We start from the raw sequence: 20,644 nt of genomic DNA, 5'->3' as shown, positions 1-20,644 counted from the left end.
ATCCAGCATGGTCTTGGCTAGATAAATAGTGTGAAAGTCACCATGTGAATTCCCAGGTTTCTGGCAGGATAACCCTTTGTTTGAAAGGGTTTGTGTGTTGTTTGTGTGTTGAAACTCCCAGGTTCTCCTCTGGCTCATCTGTGAACACAGGACCTCTGTGCTCCGTACACCACTCCATCTGGGTGCTGGACAACAAACCTGGCGCCTTTGCAAGAACGGGGAGTGCTCCTAACCTCTAAGCCATCTCTCCAACCCCTTGGTTAAATAAACTATGATGAAAATGTTTTATTCAAAAGGGCTTGATGCACTTGAGAGGCTAAATGCAGGCGGGCTGAAGTTCAGGGCTCGCCTGTCTCAAAATGAAAATAGGTAAAGATGACAAGGACGGAGACACACTGGTGTGGGTGAGTACTTGGTGTGATGACCTCATTATGAGCTTAGGGGTGGTCATTCTCCCTGTAGGTTCTAGTCTCTGTGGAAACACAGAAGGAGCAAGGGTCCTGACCTTACGGTGAACATCCAGCCCAGCAGCCTGATGCGGGCTTTTCTTCCTCCTTTAAGGTTTATTTTAGTGTGTGTGTGTGTGTGTACCACACATATTCAGGTGTCCATAGGGACAAACAGTAAAGGCTGAAAGGTTTTGAAATGGTACCAATATGAACATCTTGGATGATTTTTTTTTGGGGGGGGAAGAGGGTCTCGTATATCCTAGGCTGACCTCAAATTCTCTGTGTAAGTGAGGATAGCCTTAAACTTCTGGTCCTCCGGCCTCCACCACCAAGTGCTGGAATTACAAACATACACCATCAAGCTTATGCAGTGCTGGAGATGGAAATTAAGGCTTCTTGCATGCTAACCAGTGCTCATCTAACTGAGCTGTGTGTGCCAGGCTAACATTCTACCACTGAGCTTCATTTCGGGCCTTAAAAGAGTTTATCTATGCGTGATATGTATGTGTGGGGGTCGGAGGACAACTTGTACCCAGAGTCAGTTCTCTCCTTCCACCTTGCAGATCCTGAACATGGAACTCAGGTCATCTGTGAGCCTTAGAAACAAGTGCCTTCACATGGGGAGCCAGCTCACCACTCCCTCCAGCCCTTATTTCCCAAGACTCAGCTCACGAGGTGGCCCAGGCTGACCTGAAATTCATAATTCTCCAGATTCTGTTTCCCAAGTGATGGTGTTCCCGGCCTGTCCTAAGACACTCGGTTACGGGATGCTTTTGTAAACATAGTTTGTGTAAGGCGCTTTTTATTTCTTTTGAATTATTTATTTAGCAGTTATTATATTTAAAAAAATTTTTTAAGGTGTGTACCTCCACATTTGGCAAATTTTAATTTTGTTTGTATGGGTGTTTTGCTGGCATGGATGGCTCTGGCTGTGCGCGCCATGCACGTAATACCGGCAGAGGCCAGAGGAGGGCATCATACCTTCTAGGACTGGGATTGCAGCTGGTTGTAAGCCACTGTGTGAGTGCTGAGAATCAAACCTGGGTCCTCTGGAAGAGCATCCAGCGTTCTTAACTGCTTAGTCATTTCTCCAGCTTAGCAGCTATTCTTGGTAGTATGGTTTGTGTCTAACACTCAACATTCTTCCCTTCCTTTTATGTATGGAGTTCCAAAGAGGTCACAGCTTTTGATCCACAATGCAAAGAGGCAGCATGTCACGTAAGTACAATGAGGTCCTCTTCACACTGCAAGACATTCTCTGTACGAGACCGATCTTATTATCATCATTGTTATCACTTAGTCATTCAGTGACTACATGGTCAGATGATGGGCAGATTATTTTGGGTAAATGGAAGGTCACAAAAGAGAGGCAGAGTGTTCCAAACCGGAGCGCCAGACACTCCAAATGCAAGTGCTGCTTCATCTGCAAACCTTCCAGGTGGGTCTGTGTGATTCTTATGCACCATGTGGAATTCACATAGGGGTTAGGAAGAGATATTTTCTTCCCTCAAGAAACAGAAATTACGTCAACCTAATATTTAGCATTTAAATACATAAAAATCTGTAGATGTCACAGCAATACTGTACAAGAAGGGTGACCATAGGTTCCAAGAAATTTATATAAACGCCCATTTTGTGCCTCAACTTCATTAACACGAAGAAGGCAGCAATGCGCTTTCTCTCAAGGGGAGAAATCTTAAACCCAAGACCACATCCTTTCTTTTGTTTGAGTTATGGGAGCCCAACCCTTGTATTCCCTTTCACCTAAGAAATAAGAAAAGAATAAATAGTAATAATTATGTATGTATTTGTCTACACACAGACATATGTATGGTATATGTGCTGTGTTTAATTGTGTACATGCCACTCTATGTATGATGCCATAAGACAACCTCAGGTTTCAGTCTTTGCTTTTCACCCCGAGACAGAGTCTCTCTTGTCGTGTACATCAGTGTACATCAGATGGTTCTTGAGGTTCTAGAGGTTATCCTGCCCCTGCCTCCCATTTTGTCACAGGAATGCTGGGATTACCAATTCCTGTGTAACTGTGTCCAGCTTCTACGCAGGACCTGACTCAGGTCATCAAACTTACCCAACAAATGCTTTCCATGCTGAACCATTTCCTAAGCCTCAACCTTACATATATGTTTATATTTAGTTCATTAATAACATAGTAAATTATATATAATACATAATAATTATATGTATTTAAAACACCAGGTACATTCCAGGTTGATGGAGTTGAGGCTCTCTGCTGGTCTCTCAGTCTTTCTTTTTCTCAACACCCTGCTGAGAATCGTGGTCCTCCTCTCTACATGATTTGTGGAGTGTACACGGTGTCAGCACCTTCTTGAGATGTTTGATTGACAGTGGAATGGATGCTTTCTTCAGGAAACTATCCCAATCATTGTCAAACCATTTGCTGACAGGTATGTCTTCTCTTGTTTTCCTCAGAATTAAAGGAGAGCAGTAGAAACTTTTTCCCCTTTCTTAATTTTAAGCCTTGTGAGGCGGCAACAGAAAGTTTATCATTTAAATTTTGTAACCACCAAATGCCTCATTTCCTTTTAGTTGAGACTATGAGGCACAAGGGTTACCTAGGGGCAGCAGCCCATGTGACAGGACATTCGTGCTAAGCATCGTAGTGTGAGGTGGTGGCGTCCTTTAAAGGCAGTGGTGCTTATCATTCCCAAGGTAGTCTATATGATAAGCTTTCTAGTCTACACACACACACACACACACACACACACAAACACAAACACACATTCTCTCTCTCTTACTGTAGTACCGTGGCAACAACTTGCTTTCTCTGCATACACATGCTCCACTAGATTTTTGTTTTGTTTTATTTACATACAGTTTCACAGGGTCCAAACCTCCTCTCTCCAAGGACATCCATCTGCCTGGCAGGAAGAATAAGAACTTGAAAGGAATCCGAGGCAGGAGAGAGGAGGGCAGGTTCACTCAGAGTGTGGCTCATTATACGTAAGGCCTTCCCTGGAGTGGGAGGATTTAGAGTCACAGATCACGGCTCAAGTCTGTGTTCTCCTCCCATTTCCCTGCCCCTTCTTCCTATTTATACGACTTCAGGCAAGTTCTTTACACGCTCCGAGTTCTTTCCCTGTCAAGTGGAATCTTGTCAGATGACTTCTCTGGTCATTAGGATGATCACAGGAGAAAGAGCACAGGAAGGCAGTGCTTTTCCATCCTGACAGGTGTTACGTTGGAGCCTTACAGTACGCCTCTTCCCCAGAGTTTCATCTTCAGGTTGGCTGGCTGATTGCTCCTTGGAAAAGTCCCCCTTCCTCACCACTCTCTTTTCATTACCTCAGTTTGTTTCAGTCAAGACCCCTCTCACCTGTGAAACGGGTTATTTGCTTACTTGTTTGTTGTTTTTCTCCCTGTGTAGAGTGAAGGCTCCATTAAGGAGGCCAGAGGTTGAGTGTCGTTCTCAGTTGCTCTCTGCCATATTTTTGGTCTCTTATTTGACTGGAGTTGTGTTGGGCTATACTGACTGGCCAGGAAGTCCCCCGATATGCTTTGTTTCTGCCTCCAACTCTGGATTGCAAGTGAAGAACAGTTTTTTTTTTTTTAAATTTTATTTTAATGTGGGTTCTAGGTGGTCAACCTGTGCTCACATAGCAAGCATTTTGCAAATTAATCTACCTCCCTGTCCACCCCAAAAACTTTTGGAGAGCAGAGCTCAGTCTTGTATTCCCTGGGACAATTCATGAACATTTCAGTCCTATCCTGTGTCTGTTTCCCTCTGGCCGTCTCATCCTGGCTGGCCTGGAGACACTATGTAAACCAGACTGGCCTTGAAGGCATAGGAATGAGCTTGCGTTTGTCTCGAAATGCTGGAGAGAAAGGGGTGGGGAGCCATGCCTGTCCAACAGTACAGAATTGATGAGTCCAGACAACAGTGTTTAAGAGCTAAGATTCTCATCAAAGACAACTTAGACGTGAAGATAGGGATCAAACCCAGGGTCTTGCCCACGTTAAGCCAACATCGGAGCTGCCGCGCCAGCCTTTCAAGGCCGGCTTCTCAATCAGCTAACTAGGTGACAACTGGACCAGCTCTTTTTCCACGTTTAAGGACCTCACAGTATTTAAAGTGAGTAACTTGAAGGTTATTTTCATGATTAGTGTTGATACACTAATAACGTGAGTGACTCTATGCTATGCCCCGCTGCCTCGGGCTTGCCAGTAAACCAACCCAGGGCACAGCATCATCTGGTTCGCCCGCAGGGGCTAAGCGGAAGCGGAGGTCGGTAGCTAGTTCCGACAAGGCTCTGAGCCACAGCAACCGGCTCTCCTGGCCGGGGACGTAGGAGCCTTTTCTGAACGGTTCTCTTGGGATGGGAACTTGGGACTTAGAGAGACCCCAGGCCGCGTCTGCGTGGATAAGGGACGTTCCCTGGAACTCCGTCCCAGGCACCCCGCGCTCGACTCCGGCCCTTGGCTTTGAAATCGCGGAAGGCGGAGGGAAGGCTGAGGCGGCGCGGCGAGGGGCGGGCTCGGGGTGGAGCTAGATGGTGGGCGTGGCGGTGGGCGTGGCGGCGGGCATGGTCAGCGCCAGCCTGACTCCGGGCTCCGCAATTGAGACGTCGCAGTGGCCCGGCCTGTGTCGGCGCGCGCTCCGGCTGGGTGAGCACCCAGGGACTCCGGGCGGGGAGGCTCGCAAGGGGTGCGCGCGCGCGGGGGTGCCCGCCACCTGTTGGACAGTAACTTAAGTGGGACCGGGAAGGCTCTTCTACCTTTCGCACGTAGGTGAGAGCGGGCTCTCTGCGTCGGGGGAGAGACCGGTCCCCTTCGGGCCAGGAAGAAGGGACAGGTGCGCCCCCCTGATGGCCGCGCCTTCCCCGTGGCTGCAGCCGAGCTCCGAGCTCCAGATATGAGCTCTTTTGGACTTGGTTTCTAAGCCGAAACCACTCGCGGTTGAGTTTGCTTCCTTGCCCCTCTCTGCTTGTCCCGCGGGAAAGTTAGAGTCCACAAAGATGATCCCCAGTTGCCTGTGCCCCAGCAGGCGCCCTTATTTGTTTGTTTGTTTATTTATTTCTTCCTTCTGGAAAGTGGTATGTGGATCTTGATAAACAGGCTTGGGGAATCTATGTAGGAAAAACTATGTGGACTTTGTCCCCGAACGGGGCAGTTTTTCCTGGGTCTTAAATTTCTTAACTTTTTCCTGTCGTTGGTGAATGACAGATATGTTTCTGTGTATCAGGTCCCTTCTTGGGCCAATCTTCGGAAACTGGAATATTTGATTAGAAGAGTGGCTTTCAGTGTTAAATTGGAACGGGATGGCTGTTGGTTAGGTGGGTTTGAAGGCTGTCCAGAATAGTTGTATGCTTTAAGCATGTGCCTTACATTTTTCCAGTGAGTGCCTATTTTCCTCCTAGGAAACTATGACAATCTTTTCCCTCCTAGACGATTCTCTTTTACAGAGCTGGGGGGTGGTAGGAGAAGTGTCAATTTATCAGTCTTCTAAGTAAGATTTGGGATTTAATAGATTAGTTAATGTCACCGGTCGCTCTTTGTTCTGCAAGACTCAGATGTGATATGGAACAGCTTAATTTCCACGGGGGTTGAGGAGGGTGGAGGGGTGTGGCCAAACTTACACGTTAAGTATTTGAAAACATTGTTGTTCAGTTATATTTTCATTGTTTAAGAAAGGCTTATTCACATGAAGCCTAAGCTGCCCATCTGCTACATCTTTGTAGGGGGCCTAGGTCCAGTTCATGCACGGTCCTTGGTTGATGCTTCACTCTCAGCAAACCTTTCTGGGCCCTGGTTAGTTGGCTCTGTTGGTTTTCTTGTGGAGCTCCTGTCACTTCCCAGGTCCTTTTCTCTTTTCTCCCACTTTTCCGCAAGACTCCCTAAGCATTGCCCTGTTTGTATGTGAGTCTTCTTTAGTAAGGGGAGTAAGGACTGCATCGGACAGGGACTCAACTTACTAGCTTTTTGATCACTTCCCTTTGCCGGGACTGCCTTACCAGGCCGCAGAGGAAGAGGACGCGCTCACTCCTGACGCAACTTGATGGGCTGGGGTGGTTGGGAAAGGGAGCTCTCCTTTTCAGAGGAATAGTCAAGGGGGAGGGATGTGGGAGGGGGATGGGACTGGGAGAGGAGGAGGATGGGACTACAACCAGGATGTAAAGTGAATAAAAAAATAAATTGATTTAAAAAAAGAAAGGCTTATCCTTTCACCATACTCTTCTTAACGTGATCACTATTCCTATCCTTGCCAACTCAAGAGTGCTTTCTGTAGTGTGTTTATGTTAATTGCCTTCATTCTTCCCACTAGGGTGTGTGCATTCTGGTTTGTGGAACTGTGTGGGATAAGTATTGTAAACACATGCAAATCAATGCCTTGTTCTAGCTGCCAATACCTTTGCCCTATGTGGATCTTTGGCCTAGAAATTTCCTCTCTTCCCAAACAGAAAAGAATCTAGAGTATGAACGCATGCTTTAGGATTGCCAAACTCTTTCCTTAAGGTGGTCTTGTCACAAAGCAGGGCAGGGGCTGTGTTTTTATCAAACCTGTCATGCTCAGTAGATGGTAACCTTCAGTCCTTAAAGGAGGATGGAGAGACTGTGGACAATTCCTGGCCCATTTGTATTCTTGAAGGAGAATGACTGGCCTCCTTGCCTTCCTCCAGGCACCCAGGGCCTGTAACCACACCTCTGCCTACAGGTTCTCCAGGCTGTCCTGATTAGGTCCTCTCTTCCTTGCCCTGCCCCTGTTCTTCTAGATTTTGGCACTTACTTCACCTCTCCCTGGGTCTCCACTCCTGTCGGAAGAAGATCATTTGCTGTCTACAGATCTTTAGTCAGCCTGGTGGCGGCTCCCCCGTGGGAGCTCAGTGAATGCCCGATGCCGACACTGCCCCTGTTCAGACTCCTTATGATGCTCTCATCTTGTCCTGGGAACAACAGGTGAAGCAGAATCTTTGAAGTTGAATTCCTAACAGTTTTGGGAGGCAGCTGTTGTTGTGTTTGGATTAGGGTCTTAAGTTGGGCATCCAAGTCTGCAAGAAAGGAATGCGATTGACTTTGGGTCATTGGCAGTGGGGAAATTATCTCGTTCCATGTGACTATGCTAGTAGAAGAGATTTGTTGGAAAAAACGACAACCACAAGCAACCTAGAAGAGAGGATGTAGAAATTATCTGTACCTCCATGCTTGCCTCCACCTGCCTTTTGATCTCTGCCTCAGTCGGCCAGTCCTTACTTGGGTTGGATTATAACTTAATTTCCTCTGCATGTTTGACTGCTCAGAGCTCAATTGACCAGAGCTACAATAAAACAGAGGTTGAAAATTACGTTTCAATTTTAGAGGAAGAAAGAAGGAAAGAAAGAAAGAAAGAAAGAAAGAAAGAAAGAAAGAAAGAAAGAATACCCCAACAACCAAAACCCCACAAACAAACATGTTGCTATTGGGGAAAATGAAGGAGCAAAGAAGTGTAAATATAGATACATGTGGGCACAGAATTTGGGCTCAGAAATGACTAGGTCAATATAAGGCACAATATTAATGGCTAGGTCAGTATTCACAGATAAGCTAAGCACAGATTTTTGTGTTCCTTAGAATTAACAATTGTGTGACTTGTCTGTACGTGTACATGTGTACTTCTCATTAATTCCATCTACAGCCCATGACTGGTTTTCTCAGCCTTCCCTTAAAGGAATCAGATCTGTTGTTAATGTCATCTTTCCCAGGAATCAGAACCTGAGCCTCCTGGCTTGGCATACTCTGGAGAAGTGGATTTCTATTTATGGGGTGCAGCTATCACCCAGAGGCTGTCCTGTTACTAGCAACCTGGGAGTTTCCACCGTCTCTTTCCTGTGTTCCATCTCTTGGAATCCACATAGTTTCCTTTATTTTGGTGGACCCCTCCATGCATGGGATGTCAGTCTTTCTAAGACTAAGAATGAGTGACTGGACATATCTACTTTCCCCTCAAATTTTGTAGGTTGGCTGAGTGTGGAATTCTAGGATGGGGTTTTCTAGTATCTTTTAGATTATGAACTTCTGGCTTTGTTGTTATTGTTGCTGTTTGTTTTTCTAGACAGGTTTTCTCTGTGTAGCCCTGGCTGTCCTGGAACCAGGCTGGCCTTCAGCTTACAGAGATCTGCCTGCCTCTGCCTCCCAAGTGCTGAGCTTAGAGGCATTTGCCATCACTGACCGATTGAACTTTTGGCTTCTTAATCTTTGTTTGCAGCCTGTGTAGAGGCCACAGCCCTGGTTGCTCTTTCTGTGATGTTATGAAATAGTCTCTTGTTCTCCATAATCTCTGAGTTTCCTGAAGCTGTGACCTGGTTTGTATTATTTTCATCTAGTACTGGGCTTTTGAATCTGGGAATTTATATCTTTTAGTCTGGGAAACTTTCTTGAATTATTTCATTGGTATTTTTTTTTTTTTCCCTATTTTTTCCTGTAATGTCTCTTTAAGGAATTTGTTGTTTAGATGTTAGGTCTTTTGGATCAACCCTCTCATTTCATACCTTTCATCATTTCTGTCTTGTTATTTCCTGGGTCTTTTAAGGGAGATTTTTCTCAACATTTATATCCAAGTTTAAGTTGGGTTTTCAGTGTCTTTAACATGATTATTATTGTTGTTTTTATTGAGACAGGGTCTTGCTGTGTAGTTTGTACTTGCCCAGAATTCCCTGTGTAGCCTAGGCTGGCTTATAGCCCTTTGTCCTGCTTTAACTCACGAGAGCTGGCATTACAGGCATGTCATCATATTTGGTTCTAATCAAGTTTTTAGCATTTTTGATTTAAAAGCTCTCTCTCCTTTGTTCTCGAAGTAGGTACACATGTGTATTGAGCTGTGTGTGTGGTTTTTGTGCCTACATACTTCTCATTGTTATCTTTTGGTTTGGGGTCTTATCCCTCTGGGGAGCCTATTGACTTTTTTTGGCTAGAAGTGCGCATCTCCCCCCAACTCCCTCAGTTTCCAGAAGTGTAGCAAAAACATGCAGGGAGTTAGAGGTAGGTGTTCCTTCTGGTCTGGCTGCTTGCTCAAATTTTGGGTCACAGCAGGGGTGGGGTTGGGAGGTTTAGGCAGCAAAGAAGCAGATGGTGTGGATGGGCTTGTTGGCCTTAGCTTCATCTTAGGCTGATCCACTTGAGGGTGATCTCTGATATCATTGCCGGTCTGGCGAGAGCAACCGAAAAGGGCTGTTCTGGTCTTCTAGAAGTTGAAGGTGTGCATGGCCACCGGTGATCTGCAAGCAAGATGGAGACCTGCATGTCACTGTCTCAGATCTCTTTCATGCTGTTTGTCCAAACCTGACCCGCAAAATGTGTCTAGAGTTTTCTCTTCTCTTTGTCTTTCCTGGTTTACATATCAAAGGAAGAATGCTTTTCTCTGTCATTGCACTTTACTGGGATTTTGGCGGGGGAAGAGAGTGGCGGGGAAGAGAGTGGCCGCTTTTATTCCTCCTGCCTTTAGTGCAGGAGTGTGGGTTTCCTCAGCAGCCTGTCCTTCATGCTCCAGTGGCTAGGTCTTGGTGGCGTGCTGTCAGTCCCCATGCCTGTACCTGTACCACAGTACATGTTTCTAACTGGCTTGGGCCAGAAAGTCTCACTGGATGGGCCTCAGTTTGCCCTTTCTCTCTCCTCCTTTACAAGTTGATCAAAGTTATTGCAAGAAGCCAAGACCTCACATAAACCAGGCTTAGAGCTGAGGGCAATACTGGTTGTTTGGTTCCTTGTCCTCTTTCTCCTGTCCAGGTTGTGTTCAAAGACTCTACTTGGGCCACTCTATGTCTCAACTGTGTGGTAAAGCTCAGCTTCTTTATATGTGTCTAACGCCTCAGTTTGAAGGATGGGCCGTGTGCGGTTGGTGGCTGTGTGACCTCAGGAGCAGCTCTGATTTCTCTGCAGGCCAGCTGCCTTCCCAGAATCCTCTCTTCCTGTTCTCAAGTGTGTGCCCTTCTTGGAATGTGTAACAAGTTCCTGTTTCTGGCTGGCTGAGCAGGGATACTGACTTACCCTGCCCATACCAACTTTCCCGCATACCAAGCTTACCAGCTTAGTCATTGCTTAGGCTCCCTTCTTGAATCGTGACCTCCAGCATTTTCTTCCAAAAGGCATCGGCGTTCTCCGTGGTGACACATAGAGGGATATCCCCAAGCGTCAGCCTCCACAGAAGCAGGAAGAGCATTCTTCCCCAGTCATTTTACCTGTAGGCTGGGCGCTGTGCTCTTAGATGGCAGGTGTGCCAAGGGAAGAGGAGGAGCCTAAGCAGTGGGCGTTACAGCAGAACAGCCAGCAGTGATGCAGCTGTTGTGGTGGCTGAGAAAAAAGGACAGCAATCAGAAAAGAGCCACGTTGCTGTTCCCCAGTGGGTGCCCACATGAATGAATGCTTGGCAGGGGGAAGCCTACACACACACATTGGCCTCTTATTATTGTTGTTATCATTGTATTTTGTCTTTACGATTGGCTCTGCATAGCCTAGGTTGGCCTTGAACTTGTGATCCTCTTGTTTTAGCCTTAAGAGTATTGAAATTACAGGTATGTACTGCCAAGTCTACTGGGACATGATAGCTGTCTGTCTGTCTGTCTGTCCGTCCATGTATCATCTAGTTTTTGCTTTGTTTTGAGATGGTCTTTCTATCTCACCCTTGCTATCCTGGAACTCAAGTAGGGTAGGGTGGCTTCCAACTCACAGAGATCCTTTTGCCTCTGCTTCCCAAGTGCTGGGATTAGACATTTGCATCATTACACTGGGCTCTTTGTTTGTTTGTTTTTGTTTCAGAGAGAGAGAGAGAGAGAGAGAGAGAGAGAGAGAGAGAGAGAGAGAAAGAGACATGGCCTTCCTAAGCACACACTGGCCTGGAACTCACCCAGTGTATGATATCAGCTTCATACACCTCTGATTTTCATGCATAAAAAGACTGTTTGCAGCCGTGAAAGCCTGCCTTGCACCTTTTTTGTAGTGTTCTCCACTGGCTTATGCATTTCACAGGAACTGGGTTTGTTTTCCCAGCTGTATCATATATACTCTTCTAGGGAAAGCACAATATTTAAAAAAAATACTTGAATGACTTTTCCCAGATAATTGTAGACACTTTACAGTTAGAAAAGATTTTGTTGTAATTAAACCATGCGCTGTCCAAATTCACTAAGTTCACTATATCACAGACTTTGGTTGCACTTTGGCTATATAGATGAAAACAGAATATTTGTGTGTGTTTTCACTTGAGAAGCTAAGATGAGAAACAAGGTCTGTGGATTGTTTCTCATATTAGTTAGAAATATTCTTCACGGAAACGTGCTGTTATTGTTTATATTTTCATCAGTGCTTTTTCTTAGCATGGTGTCAGACATCGTGTTGGCTCTTGAGGCAAAGACCACAACGTGGTGGGGAGGGAAGGACTTGTGGGAAGATGGCATTTGCTGAAGGAGGGTGGCCTGTGGAGCTCAGTACCATGTATGTAGTTTCCTCTTGTAACTAGATCCTTCATTTTCTAAGCTTTGGCGTGCTTAGCTGCGGATTATCCAAGCACGGGCCTTAGATCCCCATTTGCTGCGTGAGATCCGAATCCTGCAGACTCCTGGGAGATGCTCCCTCCCTTCTAACCTGTTTCAGTGGTCAGCAGCTCTACCTCTTCCCCTTTGTCCTGCACAGAGTTCTAACCAGGACTCTGGCACTGTTTCCTTAGAGACCTCTGCTTCCTCATGTGGTCGCCAATATTAGGTTTCAGCCACAACCTGGGGCAGATCCACCTGAGCTGGACCAAAAATGGACTGAACTTTTCCTCTTTACTTTTTTTCTACACAGGAATGATTTCAGGTTCCTATGCTTTTTTTTCCCTCCCTTTGAGGGGCTGTTCTTCAGAATGCCACCCTGGGATGAAGGGCTTCTAATTCCTGTTACCTGCTGCCAGGCAAGCACAAAGTGGTCAGTAAGAACAGCTTACCAGCTGTGTAAGCGCACGCCACCCTTCCACCATCCTCCTTTTGGTCCTCAGGGATTGACAGCATCCCCTGTGTGTATGTATGTTCAGCCAGATCGCTTGAGGCCAAGCATAGAGTTGTTGGGTTGTAGGTGAAGTGTAACTGTCAGAAGAACCGGGCAGAGCTGTGTGTGGTGCTGGACACCTTTAATCCCAGCATTTGGGAGGCAGAGGTAAGAGGATCCATGTGAGTTCAAGGCCAAGCTGGTTTAGCTAGCAAGTTCCAGGACACCCTGACTCAGAAGGGTAGGGGGCAGTAGCAGGTGACAGGTCCATGTCTAGGGAATTGTTCTTGTTGGGTATATGGTTTGTTTAGACTTTTGGTAGCCTCCAAGGGTCAGTAACAAAGGGTGGAGAGGTTTTGATGGCAACTCGACACTCTCTTTGCTTTGTACTTTACCAGCTGTCCTGTGCAAGGCATCTGAGGTACCTGGGAAACTACAAGCTTCCCATTCGTCCCCCTCTTCCTCCACGGGGCAAGTCGGCTCTGCTCAGTAAAGCACGCAAACCAGCAGGGGCAGCCGAGACGTTCACTATAAAGAACTAGGGCGGAGCGAGCTCCTGCTTAGATCTTTCTTTCCCAGCATCTTTTCTGCTATCTCGTTCCCATGTTTAAAGCCTCAGCCGTGTTTCTAAGTCAACTATTAACTGGAATTATGTTCCCATGCTTCAGCTTTTCCGTCTAGTAAATGAAGCGTAACGACACATAATTAACAACCCACTTCAGAAAGGTACACGGCCGAATGCTTGTAAAAAACTTTGAGCTTTTCTGAGTGTGGTTTTATACACATTCATGAACCATGAGACGGCTTCGCCATGTGGCAAAGGACACCTGTATTGTGCCCGTTTTACAGACAGGAAAAAGTGAGCCTTAGAGGGAATGATGTCTTCCTAAGGATCACAGGATAAACATAGACACAGGTAACACTAGAATTTTTCTCAGACCTGTTAGAACAAATGAAATATAAAAGTCTCACTCTGTCCCTGTGTGTGTACATGCATGCTTGAGTCGCAAATGTAGCATTTGGGGGGGATTATGCTTCTGGTTATTAGCTTCGTTAGCTTCTCCTACATTAAAAAAAATCATGGTTGAAAAGTTTATTAATTTTCTCTTTCTTAAAAAAAGGCTATTGTTTTTATTTATATGTGTCTTTGTGACTTTATATGGACCATGTGCGTGTGTGTGCCTACAGAGGCCAGAAGGCATCAGATCCTGGAACTGGAGTTAGAGTCAGTTATGAGCCACCTGATATGCATGTTGGGAACTGAACCCAGGAGCTCTGCAAGAGCACTAACTGCTCTTAACAGCTGAGACATCGCGCCAGCTCCTCGTTAACTTTTCTAAATGATTTTTAGAAAACTAAGGAATTTAGGGAAAAAGGTTTTGCTTTCAAAGTGATTTTGGAACTATTCTACACAAAGCTATTACATGCAATCCGTGGTGGTTTGGGAGAAATATTCTTAAAAAAATTAATAGCCAGGAGAACCAAAATAATGAAGGGTAGAACATTTCTTAGAATACAGGTGTGATCGAACTAGCGTGAAGCTCATTTTAAAAATGGATGTTGTACAGAGGTGTGTATCACCACATTACTGTGACAAAATACCTGACGGAAACACCTTAAGGGAAGAAAAAATTATTTTGGCTCATGGTTTCAGAGAGATTTCAGCCCTCCACAGCAGAAGGAGTGAGCCCTTAATGTAGACAGGAAATATAGACACACATGTGGAGGAAGTAGGAGAGAGAGAGAATTTGATATTCCATTCTCACCTAGCAAGCGGAGTTGAAAGCCTAGGGTCAAAGATAAAGGTCTGCTTCTAACAAAGTGAAAGCGGTCAGGTTCTTCAGGCGTTGCCTCAGACCCTTAACCGGCTGTGTAGGTCCCGAGAATGCTTCACAGCGGCAAGCAAATGGAGATACTCTCTGTGAGCCACACGACTCGAGCACTTCTGCTCGCAGGCTGTGGTTGTGGCCCAGTGGTAGTGTGCTCTCCTGACACGTGCAAAGCCTTGGGTTTCCTCTCTAGCCCTACACCCACAGAGGGAAACTTCTAGTCACTGTGTTGAAAAAGGGAAAGGCAGGCGAAATTAATTTTCATAACATGCGTTGTATAACCCAATATTTAAAATACTATAATTTTCCTATATAACCATATAGTCAGTTATTAACAAGAATCAGTAGGGACAATGCAAAATAACACACACAGTGCAACAGGATGCAGTGAGATTCAATACAGAGTCTTAGGTATGGCAGTTCGTGAAGTGAAAATGTTCTTCTGAGCTACAGCGTTGTTCATGGGAAGGTACTGCATCCTCCTCCAGTTTTAGCTTAAAACTTCTGCAGTGTTCTCTCTGGCGCTGAGAAGGTCCGTGTGATGAGTGACGGCCACAGTGACAACAGCACCATCCCATAGCGAAAGTTCCCCTGTTCCCAAAGGCCTGCCGACTCAGATTTTATTCCTGCCCTCCTTGACCTCTCCCATCCGATCTTACTTGCCTGCCTGTGTCTAAGGCTCCGTGGGTTATTGCAACACTGTGGGCTGCCCTTCACATCAGAGACTTTGTGGGCCTGCTCGGTTTCTGCACAGATCTTAGAGAGGTAAGAGATAACAATTTTAAAGGAAGGTATTTTGCCTCCTAACTTATGCAGAAGCATTTTTTTTGGGGGGGGGGTTAGAGGATGAGTAGTTGTAGTCTCTGCATGATTATTAATTATTATTATTATTATTATACGCTTACCAAGGTCCCACCCCCTTGGCCAGTGGCTGGAAATATGGAAGCACTTTTAGTCAACCTCCCCTCCCGCAGGAGGCACATCACCCTTCACACTGTTTTACTTTGGAGCCAGGTGGGTCTCCCTAGTGAGTGCATTCCCGCATGCTTAACACATTTCTTGATTTGAATTGTCACCTGGCTTTAACTCCTGGGCCTCTGGCTTGCGTCCTGAGTTGCTCTAATGATCTCCCGAGCCTAGACTGACTGCTGTAAATGCTGACGCAGCTTTCTTTCACGAATTCCCTGCTCACCCTTCATGTGGTATACATCTTCTCATGACACCCACTGTCATCACAGTTGTTTTCTAATAATAGTGACGGGCCGGCTCTTGATCGCTTTGTATCTGGCATTGTGCTGAGCTGTTTATGTGTGTGATTTAATTGGTCCTTGTAAACATCTCCAGGAGGCAGGCATTGTACCCCATTTTCTAATAAGAAAATTGTGGCATTGAGAAATGAAGTATTTTACCTGAGGCCATACAGCTAATGAGGGTCAGAGGATGTTTACAGCCCGGGCCTGACTTCAAAGCTCTTCTGTGTTGCCATTACTGGGGTTGGGCTTCTGCCTGTGGTCCCTGGGTCCTTAAGAACAGTAACCACACCATAGTAGACTTCCTGTTTGTTGAACCACACTTCTTTTCTTTGGGGAACTGGAGTTCATGTGTTTTGGGTAGGATTGATAGAACCCTGGTGGTCATGTGACTTAGTTCCGGTCAATCTAAGGAGCCCTCGATCAGGGAATGTGACTGGCCCAGGAGCTGGTACTTGATCCAGGCCGGCACTTGGGCTCCCTTTAAGAAAGAAGGGTTTCTCTGACTCTTGGGGGAGGGAGAGAGTTGTCACACAGGGAGTAGTGGCGCTGAGCTGTGGGGAGAATGGAGACAGTCACCTTCGAAGCTCAGGGTTTAGCTGAGCTCGGTTTGTGAGGACTTCAGGTTTATGTGAGCTGGTATGCTTGTGTTATTGTTTGCGTAAATCTAAGTATTTACATTTGACAAGATCCTCAAACCTTGGTTCAAGGTTCTGAAAGTGCAGCCTTGGCTTCCTCATTGCCATGTTCTGCCTCTGGGTGGGAGGAGGCATTTTTGGGGCTTGCTGTCTACTCTGGACCCACAGGTTTTGTGATCTCCGCAGGCTCTGGGTCCCATCAAGCCCTATGCTTTCCTTGTAGGTTGTTACTCCTTTCCCCAGTGAAAGGAGATTCCACACCCAACCCTTCTCTAGCACTCTCTGCTTCCCAAGGGGTAGCCCACACACATGGATATGGGTGGGGTGAACATTGGGCCGTGAGTAGAATATCAGAGAAATCTGTTCTTCATAGACACTGGGGGTTTAATCACCAGCCTACTCTTTGAATGCTGATCAAAGACTACTGAGCATGGAACCCATCTGGCCCCGGACACTCTCTGGGCTCCCAGCCAGCTTGGGTCGGTGCCTTCTTCTCAGCCCCATTTGTCTTGCCTTTCGGCCTTTCTGGTCTGCTGTTTGCCTGTGATCTTTCACCCCTGCTGTGATCCTGTACCCCATCCTTCTGCCGGCTTCCTTCCCGTATCTTTCTGCAGTCCACGGAGAGGGAGAACGTTGTTTCATTGTGAATCAGCTCTCCCACACAGCCCGAGCGAACACTCCCTTCTCTGCAGCTCTCTGGGAGGGTTCCCTTTGCTATTCACAGGGCAGCACTTTCTGCCCTCTCCTTTCAAGTTCAAGCCCCGCCGTTGCACACACCCTTTTGGCCTCTCCTCCTACCAGCCTGTTTAGTCATTCTCCCTGAATTGATGGCTTCTGTTCATCTCTCCCAACTCTGCTCAGTCTGGCGTCATGTATACAGCTCACTTTATATTGGCATTGGTGTATAGTTACTTACATGTGGGGAAGCGGCTAGTTGTGGTAGAAGGGGCATTTCATTAGAGATAACCGGTAATCAAGACCTTGAGAGGTGAATAGGAGTGCTGTAGATAGAGCAAATGTTGAAGAGTGGCCCAGGCAAAGCCAACAACTTGAGCAGAAGCCTAGAGAAACAGAGTCTTTCTGGGATACAAATGGTACAAAAAGAGAATCCAGATTGAGGCGTGGTTATATTTACAGTTAAGGGATGATGAGTGAGACAGGAGAAAGTGACATTGTGTTGTAAAGAACAGGATGAGAACTTTCTTGGAGATTTTGTAACAGAGGGGTAGTGAGGAAGGCATTCATGGTAAGACTAGTGCTGTAGAGAAACACAGTGGAAGAGGAAATGGATGAGTTTGTGGGACTCATGTGGCCATGAGGGAGCTGGGAGCAGGGTCAGGAAATGAGGCTGGCACATTGCTGCTTAGGCGCTTGGAGAGAGTGAGGCCCTGCCTGCTGACGGGAGACTTGCAGGCGTTCTGGGATGCTAGGAGACAGCTTCTGTATACTAGCTAGGAATCAAAGTTCTCAGCCCTTTAATTACCTTGTGCATTAAGAGTAAGATAACTTACTTCATGATAGTAAAAATGACAGACACTGTATAAGCTTATGATGTTTCTCAAAGCATGTTTTATGGCAGGCTACAACTCTGAGAGATATTAATAAGGTTCAAGAGAAATAAAATGACTTCTATGACCAAATAAAGTTGGGAAACACCGCATCCGATGTGATTCATAGAACATGCTCACATATTAAATGCTCTCAGAAATGTGCACAAGGAAGAGGCCTGATGTTGTTTAATTCAGGTTTTTCCTACTATATTTGTTTATTCATTCCCCTATCCAACAAGCACGTAGAAAATGCATGCTGTAGTAGCATGGCTACAAGGTGCTAGCCCCCATGTGTCCTACCTCTCTGTGAGATTCTGGTCGGGCGTAAGCAAGTGTTGTCATCTGACGTGCCCTAGTGTGGTGAGGAGCATGGTGTGGCACAGCCCATGTGAAGGCTGTTTAAACATTGCTGTTTGTACTCTGGAATGGGGCGATGTGGAGCGATTGTCTGCCTGTCCCCCTGGCCTCATGGCTCGGTCTTGCATCAGCCTCTCCACCTCTTCGCAGAGTATTTCCTGTCCCTCCTGCTCAGCACAGCCAGAGCACATGGCAAGGAAACTTTCAGGTCTGGGAAGTTGGTGACCCGCCCAATTTACCCAGCTAGTTACAGAGCAAGGGCCGGAACCTAACCCAACTTGTTCTAATGTCTGTGTTCATTGCGTTCTTGATGAGAAGAGACAACTTGAAATGCTTAAAAATGAGAGAAAAAAAAAACCCTACATAAACAACAACAACAAAACCAAAGCAAAACCTCTTAGTAGACTTGATAGGTTCAATGAGACCCTGTGGACAATGACAGCTTAATCAGTGTAGTAGAAGGGTCTCCATTACCACCACCCTTACTGCTGAGTGTGCCAGGCCAAGTCCTATCTCTGCATTTCTTTATTTTCACAGCCCTGTGAGGTAGTAATTACCGTCTTGTTTCATAATGAGGAAGGAAGCTCAGACAGTGAGTGCGGCATGTATTTTACCCAGCGTGCAAGAGCAGAGCTGTTCTGAGCCCATTCTGTGCGATGTGAAATGTTTTGTTTCAGGTTCAAACTGGCGGAGTCGGCGTGTCTTTGCTCCTTTCCATTTTAGCGAGTCACCTCTGTAACAACTGGATTTCAACCACATGGATGTACACACCTGTCATTCCAGTTCTTGGGAGGCTAAGAGGAATGCTGCGAGTTCAGAGTGAGTCAGGGCTACTTAGTGAGACTGGTCTCAGCAAAATGAAACAAAACCAACCATAGGAACAGACAGAAAGATGTTGCATGCACGCACGCACGCACGGACGCACTCTCTCTCTCACACCAAACTAAAACATACAAAGTACAACCTTCTCTCAAAGAGGGTCTGAGCCACTCAGCGCTCACACAATATTTAATGAGTACCTAACTGTGTGACGGAACTCTAGGAGCTAAGGATCTGAGGAGGCACACACTGGATGCTGTTCTTGTGAAATTTAACTAATGGCGAGAGCATACAGTAAAGATGCACAGAATCAAGAAAAACATTACAGTGACAACTATAGTGCTAAGAATTGAAATCAAACAATAAAATGGACTTGGTATTTTTTTTCAGTTGTAAGGTTTTTTGTTTTAATTTAAAAATATTTATTTTTATTTGTGTGGGTATTTTGGCTCTATGTATGTACGTGTTCCATGTGAATGCCTGGTGGAATATCAGATCTCCTGGAGCTGGAGTTGAGGATAGTTGTGAACCACAATGTAGGTTCTGGGAATTGAACCCAGGTCCTCTAGGAAGAGCAGCTCATGCTCTTAACCACTGAGCCATCTCTCTAGATGCCACTAATTGATCTTTCTGAGATAAGGTCTTACAGCATAGCCTTGGCTGGACTTGAACATGCAACCCTTCTGCTTCAGCTTCCTCAGTGCTGGGACTGCAGGCTTGTCTCTGGCTAGTCTGCTAGTTTAGACCTGGCAGTGTGTGAGGCACCTTTCTTATTGCTGTGACAACAGCAATGTAAGGAAAGGTTTATGCTGGCTCACAGTTTGAAGATCTAGCTCATCACGGCTGGAAGGTCTGGCAGCAGGAGCTGGAGGCAGCTTGTTACATTTACGGTCAGGAAACAGAGAACAGATGCTGCATGCTAGTGCTCAGCTCATTAGCATTCATTTTATTCCTTCCAGGGCTCCAGCCAGGGTGATGATATAACCCACAAAATGGGTCTTCCCGGCTCAGTTTAACCTAATCTAGATCATTCTTCACTCTCTAGGTGTGGCCAGAGGCTTGTCTCCTAGGGAGTATAGTTTGGTCAGTTGTTGGTCAGTATTAACTGCTGCAGGGAGTCAAAGCAGTACCTTTGTGTGAAAGTGACATGTAAAGTAAAATTCAAATTAGAAGGAGTAGGTGGGTGGAGGAAGGAGGGGGAAGAAAGAGATAAATAGGTAAATAGATAGGTAGGTAGACGATAGATAGGGAAGTAGATATGTATCTAGATAGATGGATAGATAGATGGTAGGTAGATAGAGAGATGATAGATAGGTAGATAGGTAAGTAGATATATATCTAGATAGATGGATAGATAGAGTAGGTAGGTAGATAGGTGATAGATAGATAGATAGATAGATAGATAGATAGAGAATGATTCTTAGGTAGAAGGAGCATCATGTATAAAAATCCTGCCCATGACTTCTCTGTTGGAAGAATAGGAAGAATGATAGCATGCTTAAATCATGATGAGTCTCCATGGGAGGGTAGTAAACACAGTTGAGGTTGGAGGTAGGCTAGATCCAAGTGGCTTTTATTGTAAGCATATAAACAGGATGGCAACATGGACATGATTCCAGTCAAAAGATCGTGTTGACTGGTGAATAGAGAAACTGTTATGAAGAGATAAGGAAGTAGTGAGACCCATGGGGGAATATTGCAGTAGTTTTGATAACGTTATGATGGTGGTTATAGTTTTGTCAGTTGCCACCATGGTAATGTTATAACACACTCCGCATA

At 45.8% G+C, this 20,644-nt stretch overlaps 1 protein-coding gene across 4 annotated transcripts in view; it reads left to right on the top strand.

Annotated features, from left to right (window-relative positions):
• Positions 1-4,990: 4,990 nt before the first annotated feature.
• Positions 4,991-20,644, top strand: part of Tec (tec protein tyrosine kinase) — a 99,738-nt gene continuing 84,084 nt past the window's right edge. The window contains exon 1 of one of the 4 annotated variants that reach the window (XM_060380732.1): positions 4,991-5,096. The gene's annotated coding sequence lies outside the window, so the exon portion shown is untranslated. Of the gene's footprint in view, positions 5,097-5,133; positions 5,220-7,201; positions 7,386-20,644 lie in introns of those variants that run through there. The other 3 variants (XM_060380733.1, XM_060380735.1, XM_060380734.1) reach the window with 3 other exon arrangements.

The sequence above is a fragment of the Meriones unguiculatus genome, chromosome 3 (assembly GCF_030254825.1).
Source record: "Meriones unguiculatus strain TT.TT164.6M chromosome 3, Bangor_MerUng_6.1, whole genome shotgun sequence".
Taxonomy (NCBI): Eukaryota; Metazoa; Chordata; class Mammalia; order Rodentia; family Muridae; genus Meriones; species Meriones unguiculatus.
This window is presented reverse-complemented; position numbering and strand designations above follow the sequence as displayed.